General features: G+C 37.2%; 1 long non-coding RNA gene across 1 annotated transcript in view; it reads right to left on the reverse strand.

The window, feature by feature from the left end:
* LOC134807842 (uncharacterized) overlaps positions 1-8,940 on the reverse strand; it is a 464,445-nt gene extending 455,505 nt beyond the window's left edge. Inside the window, exon 1 of the long non-coding RNA XR_010149220.1 lies at positions 8,690-8,940. This is a non-coding gene — a long non-coding RNA (uncharacterized LOC134807842). The remainder of the gene's footprint in view (positions 1-8,689) is intronic.
* Positions 8,941-9,992: the final 1,052 nt, after the last annotated feature.

Genomic DNA, 9,992 nt, shown 5'->3' on the forward strand with positions numbered 1-9,992 from the left:
TTAGGTTCAGTGCATTTCTTAGTACCAAATTATTTAATGCTGATTAAGCTAGATAGATTTAGCTTCTCTTTCACCTGTGAAAGAGCACAGGTGTCTGGAACCCAGGGCTTCTGCACCGCTCCACTCTACAGACACCCAGGTTCCTTTCACCTCTGCTCCACCGTACTGGAATTGTACTTGCCCTCGTGGCTGCAGGTACTTCAAGGAAAGAGCAAAATGGTGCAGAGCTGCCCCTTATTACAGGGCTTTAGGTAATGAGAACAGGCATATGAGACAGACAACTGCAAGGCTACCCCTTACACGTCATTAATTTTCATAATTTAAATGATTGCCTTAGTTATTTTTTCCATTACTGCTCCTTTCCATTCAACTTGCAAAAAAGCATCACTAACACAAAGCTAGAATTTTTCAGGGAAGTCCAAGAAGGAAAAGGAAACTAATAGAACCTAAATTTTTCCATAAGACAAGATCTATTTAGTTAGCTGTTATTTAGCTTTCAACTCCCACAAGCTACTATATCAAATATTAAATAACCACTGTACTTTGCAATAATATTTTAATTTGGTAGCATATTAGAAATTTCTATTTTTTCTTCTAAAAGAGCACATCTTAAATTTTTAGCAAGGTCATATGTGAACTTGGAATTTCACAAATAGAAATCTGCTTTATAGAAACCCTGTAGAAAAAGATTCCACAAAATGTGCATGTAGTGTATCTTTAAAAAGTCATAAATAGGCCGGGCGCGGCGGCTCATGCCTGTAATTCCAGCACTTTGGGAGGCCAAGGAAAGTGGATCAAGAGGTCAGGGGTTCAGGACCAGCCTGGTCAAGATGGTGAAATCCCATCTCTACTAAAAATACGAAAGTTAGCTGGGCGTGATGGCATGCGCCTGTATTCCCAGCTACTCAGGAGGCTGAGGCAGAGAATTGCTTAAACCCAGGAGACGGAGGTTGCAGTGAGCCAAGATTGCACCACTGCACTCCAGCCTGGGTGACAGAATGAGACTCCATCTCAAAAAAAAAAAAAAAAAAAGTCATAAATAACTTATCTGTATTTACTTCAGATTCAACGAGAGACCAAGATTATATCAAAATAAAAACGAGAATCATGGACCTAAATACAGAGTATTAGTCCGTTCTCACACTGCTATAAATAAATACTTGAAACTGGGTAATTTATAAAGAAAAGAGGTTTGATTGGCTCATGGTTCCACAGGCTGTACAGGAAGCACGGTTGGGGAGGCCTCAGGAAACTTAGAATCATGACAGAAGGCGAAGGGGAAGCAGGTGCATCTTACATGGCAAGAGCACGAGGAACAGAGAGAAGGGGGAGGGGCCACACACTTTTAAACAACCAGATCTTGTAAGAACCCACTCACTGTCACAATAACAGCAAGGGGGAAATCGGCCCCCATGATCCAATCATCTCCTACCAGGCCCTACCTCCAACATTGGGGATTAGAATTCAACATGAGATTTGGGTGGGCACACAAATCCAAACCATATCAGCTATAAATCTAAGTATTCTATTCACATATTTTAATATGCATATCTTTTATTCATTTTATAAATTAATAGTTATATGTCCATTACTTTTTTACATGTATATAATCAACTTGTTTATTCTAGCAATATTTCATATTTTTTGTTATAGTCTCAAAATTACACCATATGTTAAATTTCTTTTAGTTAATGCAGCAAATTACCCATGTCTTAGACATTCACATATACTAACAATGTTGTGTTTTAATTGTAGAGAGAAACTGTTTCTTTAATCTGTTTGTCATATGTAGTATTTAAAGAGCAAATAAGAAAAGACATAAATTGCTATTTTTATTTCAGGATGTTTATTCTTTCCCTATCTAAACAATGCAAATATCTTCATTAAAGTATAGTTAGAAAGCATAGAGAATTAGAAAAAATAAGCTACCCTATTACTACAAACAACTGCAACCACCATTAACATTTCAATGTCTTTTCACCCAGTTTTCAGTTACAAACATATCACATATATCACATGCCTATTTAGTACATTTTATCAACTAGTAATTTGTTGTAAATGTAATTTTAACAGCCTTAATATTTTAAAAAAATAGATGCACTGTAGTTTATATAATGTTTCCAATATTTGGATAATTTAGTCATGTTTAGGGTTATTATGCATTATTATGCATAAATAATATTACATTGTTTAACATTTATGTTTTTGCCCAATACTTACGTCAAAAAGTGGGATAGGTGACCACTTTCACTGGCGATATATAGATAATGATTCTTACCCTTACTGAGCTCGCCACCAGTAGGGAGACAACCATTAAAACAAATAATTTGAATGCAATATGCAAAGTGGACTGGGATCAGAGTGATAAGAGACTTTAATGCTGACGGCTTGCTCAACTTTGTTTCTTAATTTGGGATAATTTCCTTTGGATAAGCTTCCTTCTGGAAGTGCAATAAGTGAATCAACAGGTAAGGGCATTTTTATATATATATATATATATATATATATATATATATATATATATATATATATATATAATTTTAGTTTAAGTTCTGGGTTACATGTACAGAATGTGCAGGTTTGTTACGTAGGTATACATGTGCCATGGTGGTTTGCTGCACCTATCAACCCATCATCTAAGTTTTAAGCCCCGCATGCATTAGGTATTTGTCCTGATGCTCTCCCTCCCATTGCCCCTCACCCCCAGACAGGCCCCAGTGTGTGATGTTCCCCTCCCTGTGTCCATGTGTTCTCATTGTTCAGCTCCCACTTATGAGTGAGAACATGTGGTGTTTGATTTTCTGTTCTTGTGTTAGTTTGCCGAGAATAATGGTTTCCAGCTTCATCCATGTCCCTGCAAAGGACATGAACTTATATTTTTATGGCTGCATAGCATTCCATGGTGTATATGTGCCACATTTTCTTTATCCAGTGAATCATTGATAGGCATTTGTGTTGGCTTCAAGTCTTTGCTATTGTAAATAGTGCTGCAATAAACATATGTGTGCATGTGTCTATAGTAGAATGATTTATAATCCTTTGGGTATATACCCAGTAATGGGATTGCTGGGTCAAATGGTATTTCTAGTTCTAGATCCTTGAGGAATTGCCACACTGTCTTCCACAATGGTTGAACTAATTTACACTCCCACCAACAGTGTAAAAGCATTCCTTTTGTTTCTTAATTTGGGATAATTTCCTTTGGATAAACTTCCTTCTGGAAGTACAGTAAGTGAATCAATAGGTAAGGACATTTTTAAAGCCTTTGAAAAACTGGCCAGCATTTCCAGATCAAAGTTAAGTAACAATGGTTACTTATGCAACCTGATTCTGAGTTTGTTCTCCCCAATCACATCAAGGTTATGCACAATTAACTATCACTTTGAAATAGATACGTTTTATCATAATAAAGAATACTTTCATTTACTAATAAGATAAGCAATGAGTTTTGAACTCCATGGAAATCCTTCTCAATACCTATAAGCATTCAACTATTCTTAATTGACTTATTGGCGTATTATATGTATTATATTGATGAAACTATATTTCTTATAGTCATGTTTTTCACATTCTTCATGTCTACATAACTGGTCTTAGTTATTGTATCTGTCTGTGTACTCTTGAATTATATTTGGTAGTGTTTTCAAAGTATTGATTCATATTCATAAATAAAATTTGTCTATTATTTTCTTAAATGATATTTTTCTTGTTTTGCTGTCATATGTGTTCTTTCTAGAATAAGTTATTTTCCAATTATTTTTCTTCCATTCACTTATTTGATGTGTAACCAATGTTGTGTTGTTTAGCCTCTTTTCATCTGTAAGATGTTTACATCTACTGCACCCCTACTTACTAAGGTTGTTTTAAGGACTAAATTTAAAGCATAATAGTGCCTGGAATACTTAGCAAAAGACATTTTAATGCTCCAAACATTTTGTTATTTTGGAACATCTAAAACCTCAATTGAACTGCCCCTTCCATGAGTGATGTGCCGGCTTTCCCTTTGCCTTCCACCATGATCCTGCTTCCTGAGGTTTCCCCAACCATGCTTCCTGTACAGCCTGTGGAACTGTGAGCCAAATTCAACCTCTTTCTTTATAAATTACCCAGCTTTAGGTATTTATTTATGTTTCATTTATGTTTGAAATAATTTACCATTAAAAGTGAATAAACTCATAGTTTTTGTTTGTTTTTTTAGACAGTCTCTCTCTGTCACCCAGGCTGGAGTCCAGTGGCATGATCTTGACTCACTGCAACATCCACCTCCCAGGTTCAAGTGCTTCTCCTGCCTCAGCCTCCTGAGTAGCTGAGATTACAGGTGCATACCACCAAGCCTGGTTAATTTTTGTATTTTTAGTAGAGTCAGGTTTTCACCATGTTGGCCAGACCAGTCTCAAACTCCTGACCTCAAGTGATCTACCTGCTTTGACCTCCCAAAGTGTTGGGATTACAGGCGTGAGCCACCACACCCTGCCATAAATGTTTTTTTTTTTATTTCAGGGGCAGGAGGTAGAGCATATGAAAATTGATCATATATCTCTAATAACATCACAATTTCTTCTTTGGGTTCTCACTGACTTCATGGCCTCTAATACAATTCTGATTGTGTTTTTTAATTTGTCTTGCTTAGAATTTCTGTTTTACTCTTTATATCTATTTTACAGTGTTTGTCATAATGCTTTTTATCCATTTTTTAAACTGTGGTATGATTTTTTGGTGTATATTGCTCTATGAGTTTTGACAAATTAATATAGTAATATAATCAAGATATATATTTGTTCCAATGCCCCAAAGAGTTACCCAATACTAGTCTACAGTGAAATGCCTTACTTACTCCCAGACCCGGGCAACTACTGAAATGCTTTGTCTCTAGGTTTTTTCTTTTTCAAGGTGTAATATGAATTATATAATATGTAGTCTTCTGTGTTAGTCTCATAAAAATATCTTTTACTCAATACATTGCATGTGAGATTTATCCATGTGGTTGTTTTTTATTACTGAATAGTATTTTATGAATGTACTATACTTTCTTTATGTATTTCCTAGTTGAAAGACATTTCCAAAATGTGATGTTCACAAATAAAGCTGCTATAAACATTTGCATATAGGTCCACCTGTGACCACAGTTTTAACTTCATGTGATCAGATGCCCAGGAAATGAGTTGATGTGGCATATGAGCAATCATATTTAATTTCTGGTTAGAATGTAATAATAAGGATCTAATTTACTCTTATTATTGAAAAAACTTAAAAATACTGGACAACATATGTGAAGCAATTGTTTTAAGATATTAGACATCAAGCAATGGAGGACAGTGATCATTGAGAGAGGAGAAGCATGGAGGATGAGCCGTAGGATTGCCTCAGTTTCCCACCTGATCAAAAGCTTCCAGGCCACAACACAGAAAAGGAGAACACATTTTAAATATAAAGGAAAATAGACTAACATTAAAATGACGAATACAAGCTATATCATGAAAATACTATTCAAAAGAAGCTGGTGTGGCTATATGACATCAGACAAAGAAGACTTCTGAACCAACACTATTACTTTGCATAAATAAAGTCATTTCCTAATGAAAAAGAAGTCATATCATCTGGAGAATATAAAACTTTTAAATGTTTGTATGACTGATACCAGGGCTTCAAAATACATGAAGTAAAAGCTTATAGAAGTTCAAGGAAAAATGAGCAAAGCCACAGTCAGAGTTCTCAACATGCTTGTTTAAAAATTGTCAGACAAATTAACAGAAATTTGGACATTGTCTGTCTTGGTGAACGTTTGTTGAGCACTGGAAAATAATACGCAGCTATTGGCCAGAGTGTTCTATACATGTCAATTAGACTCTGTTAGTTAATGTTTCTGCTGATATAAGTTTCTGAACCATCTTGTGGGTTTTCTGTGTATGATACGGAATTCACTCCATTTATATAAGAGGCTCATTCACAGATCTCTCTGGTTTCTAGTTTTGGCTTCAGCTGAGAAGGCTGGATTGCAGTATCCTTAAGTTTCCTAGGTGTTCTCTGGTCTCATTAAGAGGATTTTTTACTCACAAAATTAACCTCTTCTAAGAGCCTGACGCTTATGACTGAACACTCTAGATAGGCTGAGAATTCCTCAAATTATAAACTCCTGGACCAATTTTATTTTATAGCTCTTCCCTAATTTATCACTTTCTTCTCACATTTTACTGTAAGCAGAAAACAAAAACAAAAAACTGTTTCCACCTTCAACACTATGCTTGGAAATCACCTCCACTAACGGTCCGATTTCATCATTTAAAAGTTCTGTTTACTGCACAATTACAGGACATAACCCCACTAAGCTTTCTGCCATGTATGTGGCAATGATTCCCTCTCCTCCAGTTTCCACTTACATGTTTCTTCTTTTCCTCCTGAGCTCTCAGCAACAGTGATTTTAATGTCTATATTTCTACCAGTCACCTATTAATGATGATTTTGGTATTCTTTAATATGAATTAGGTTTTCTCTACATGCTCCTCACTTCCTTCTGAGTCCTCACTATCAGAATCATTACAGTGCCTGTTTCTGCGAACAGTCTGTTTAAGACAATCTAAGCTGTTTTTATTATTCTACTCAAAATTCTTTCAGCCTTTGCCCATTGGCCAATAGCAAATTTACCTCCCTGATTTTGGAATTTTCCACAGCAGTACCTTGCTTCTGGGCATCAAAAGCTGGATGCTCTCGGGCTGCTAACAAAGACATACCCAAGACTGGGTAATTTATAAAGAAAAAGGGCTTTAACGGACTCACAGTTCCACATGGCTGGGGAGGCCTCACAATCATGGTGGAAGGTCAAGGAGAAACAAAGTCACGTCTTGAATGGCAGCAGGTAAGAGAAGCATGAGTTCCCAGTGAAAGGGGAAGCCCCTTAAAAGCCATCGGATCTCCTGAGAACTAATCACTATCATGAGAACAGGATGGGGGAAACCGCCCTCATGGTTCAATTATTTCCACCTGGTCCCTCCCACAACACGTAGGGATTATGGGAACTAAAATTCAAGATGAGATTTGGATGGGGACACAGGCAAACCATATCATTCCAGCACTGGCCTCTCCCAAATCTCATGTCCTCACATTTCAAAACACAATCATGTCCTTCCAACAATCTCTCAAAGTCTTAATGCATTCCAGCATTAACCCAAAAGTCCAAACACAAAGTCTTATCTGAGACAAGCAAGTCTTCTACCTAGGAGCCTGTAAAATCAAAAGCCAGTTAGTTACTTCCTAGATACAATGGGGATACAAGCATTGGGTAAATACAGCCATTCCAAATGGGAGAAATTGGCCAAAACAAAGGCGCTACAGGCCCCACACAAGTTCAAAATCCAGTAGGGCAGTCATTAAACCTTAAAGTTCAAAAAATGATCTCCTTTGACTCCATGTCTCACATTCAGGTCATAGTGATGCAAGAGGTGAGTTCCCATGGCCTTGGGTACTGGATAACTTTTATATTGCTAATATAACAAATTACCACAAACTTGACTTAACGAAAACTTATTTTCTTATAGTTCTGTAAGTTAGAAGTCCCACATGGGTCTCACTGGGCTACAAATACAGTATCAGCAGGGCTGCATATCTTTCTGGAAATTCTAGGGGACAGTCCGCTTATTTGCCCTTTCCAATCTCTAGATGCCACCCACATTCCTTGGCTCATGGCCCTCCTTCATCTTCAAAGCCAGCACCACTGCATCTCTCTGACCACTCTTTCATCGTCACAACTTCTGATCCTAACCTCAGCTGGGAAAGGTTTTGTTTAAGAGCTCATGTTATTTTATTGGGTTCACCTGGATTATCCGGCTCCCCTACCTATCTTGAGGCCATAATCTTACTCTATCTGCAAAATTCTTTTCTTTACATAAGGTAACATGTTCACTAGTTTCAGGGATGGAGGTGTGAACATCTCTGGGGCTCTATAATTCTGCCTTCCATGCCAGCTCAAATATTTTTCCAATATTTCTCAATAGTAAAACACAATAAAATTAATAATTTCCTTGTGATTAGTTAATGTATTCATTACTTGATTCAATATCGTGTTTTATTGGCAAATAGTAAATTTTTACAGACATCTCATTTTCATTGAGAACCTTGCATACATTATTTAGAGAATGGCCCCATTCTTTCATATTTCCATAAATATACACATTAACATAAATTTAGAGAAAGGAAGTAATCCAGAAAATAAGAAGAGTGAACATCTCATTGCCATTAGAGTTTTACTGGAAAATTGGCACAGATGCTAGTGCCTCTCTAATTCATGTCACTCCTTCTCGGGCTCCTCTAGAGGAGAAGTTGTGTTTCTCCTTATAAAACAATGTGCAGAGAATCCTTCCCAGTGTTCTGGAGTTTCAGCTAAGACCTCAAAGGTCTTGAGAGTTATTGACAGTAAGTGGCCCCTGTTTTAGAGAGGAATTGTGTACAAGCCTAGAGGATGTGTTAAAAGGTAGCCAGACTGAACCAGCAAACACAATTCTCAGGAGTTTACATTATAAAAATAAAGGCTAGCATTTTACTGGGGAAATTTATTTGAAGGAAATTTGTAGTAATCAAGAATGCTAACTTGCAGGTGAACGGGAAGGAGGTACTTGCCCCTTCTGTCCAAATGAGACACCCTCAAGAGACCTCAGACAAACACTAACACTCATAATAATACATTTTAAATGCTTACCGTGTTTCTGATGCTGTTCTAAGTACTTTACGTGAGTTGATTCAAACTTTACCACTTTATGAAGTTGATTTTATCTTCCCTATTTTAAAGCTAAGTTGAGACTCAAGATGTTAAGCGATGGCTTCTATTAACATAAATCCTTGGCAGAGCTGTAGAAATTTATAGCTGCACCCAGTACTGCATAAGGAAATTCTCAGCAGAAATTAACATCTGTCCTCTGAAGTTTAGAGGCACAAACACTAGTGTCTGCTCCTCACCCAACGAAGCCTCAGAATGCGGGGCTTGCTGGAGCAGCCCACAATGCCAGAGTGAGGAAGCAAATGAGAACAGCCTGTGCCTCTCAGGAAAAGAATGCGCCAGCTTTCCCAAGACCTGAGGGTGCACCACAGAACAAAGCTAGGTTTCAGTAGCTTGAAGAAAACATTTCCAACAGGGAGGCCATGCAAGGGAAGGAGACACCAGGGATATACTGCCAGGGGCAGGAACTGATGGGAGTTTGCAAGAGGTCAGCAGAATGAACTTTGCCTAAATCAGAGAAAGATGCAGTGTGGAGGTCTTAGAGGGGATCTCTGCAGAGTCTGCATAAGTGCTCCCTGAGACAGAGTCAGTGTTTGGAGGCCTTCCCAACAGAGAGCATTCAACAGCCAAAACAGAACTATGAATAGCACAAACAAAATAAACATTCTGCCATTTTATCTTGGGTTTCTATAACTTTCTGGAATTGCTCAACCTTCCTGAGTGTCAAAGTTATTATTTGCAAAATAGAGGCAATAAGCTACCTTGTAGGGGGTAGCTGTAGAAACAAGATCTAGGGAATGAAAAGCACACTTTCTGACACTATGGCGTGCGAAATAGTGATCACCAATATTATAGACACAGGGCAACCTGGATCCAATGTATATCTGAAGGAGTTTCAACAGCTTTCATTGCATGCTTTTGCTTGAAGAGACCACCTAGTATAGCTGAAAGGTAGTATTTTTATTTATATTTAGCTGAAAAGTAATATTTACATTTATACTCTGAGTTCAGAAGATACATAGGTATGAAATAGAGGTCATACTTGGAAAACTGAAAAAAATTAGTTATTCTTTTACTTTTTTAATTATAAAAATAGTGGCCAGTTAATTCAATTCAAGAAGTTTTCCTAGCATCTATTTTGTGCAAGACAATGTGTAAGCTGCAATGAGTAATCCCATCACAGTGAGGGGATTAAGACGGGAATAAGAACTAAGATGGAAATAAGACACCACACGAGGGAGAAAACTCAAACACAAGTTAAAAAAAAGCACTTTGAAATGTGAAA

The sequence above is a fragment of the Pan troglodytes genome, chromosome 12 (genome assembly GCF_028858775.2).
Source record: "Pan troglodytes isolate AG18354 chromosome 12, NHGRI_mPanTro3-v2.0_pri, whole genome shotgun sequence".
Classification (NCBI taxonomy): Eukaryota; Metazoa; Chordata; class Mammalia; order Primates; family Hominidae; genus Pan; species Pan troglodytes.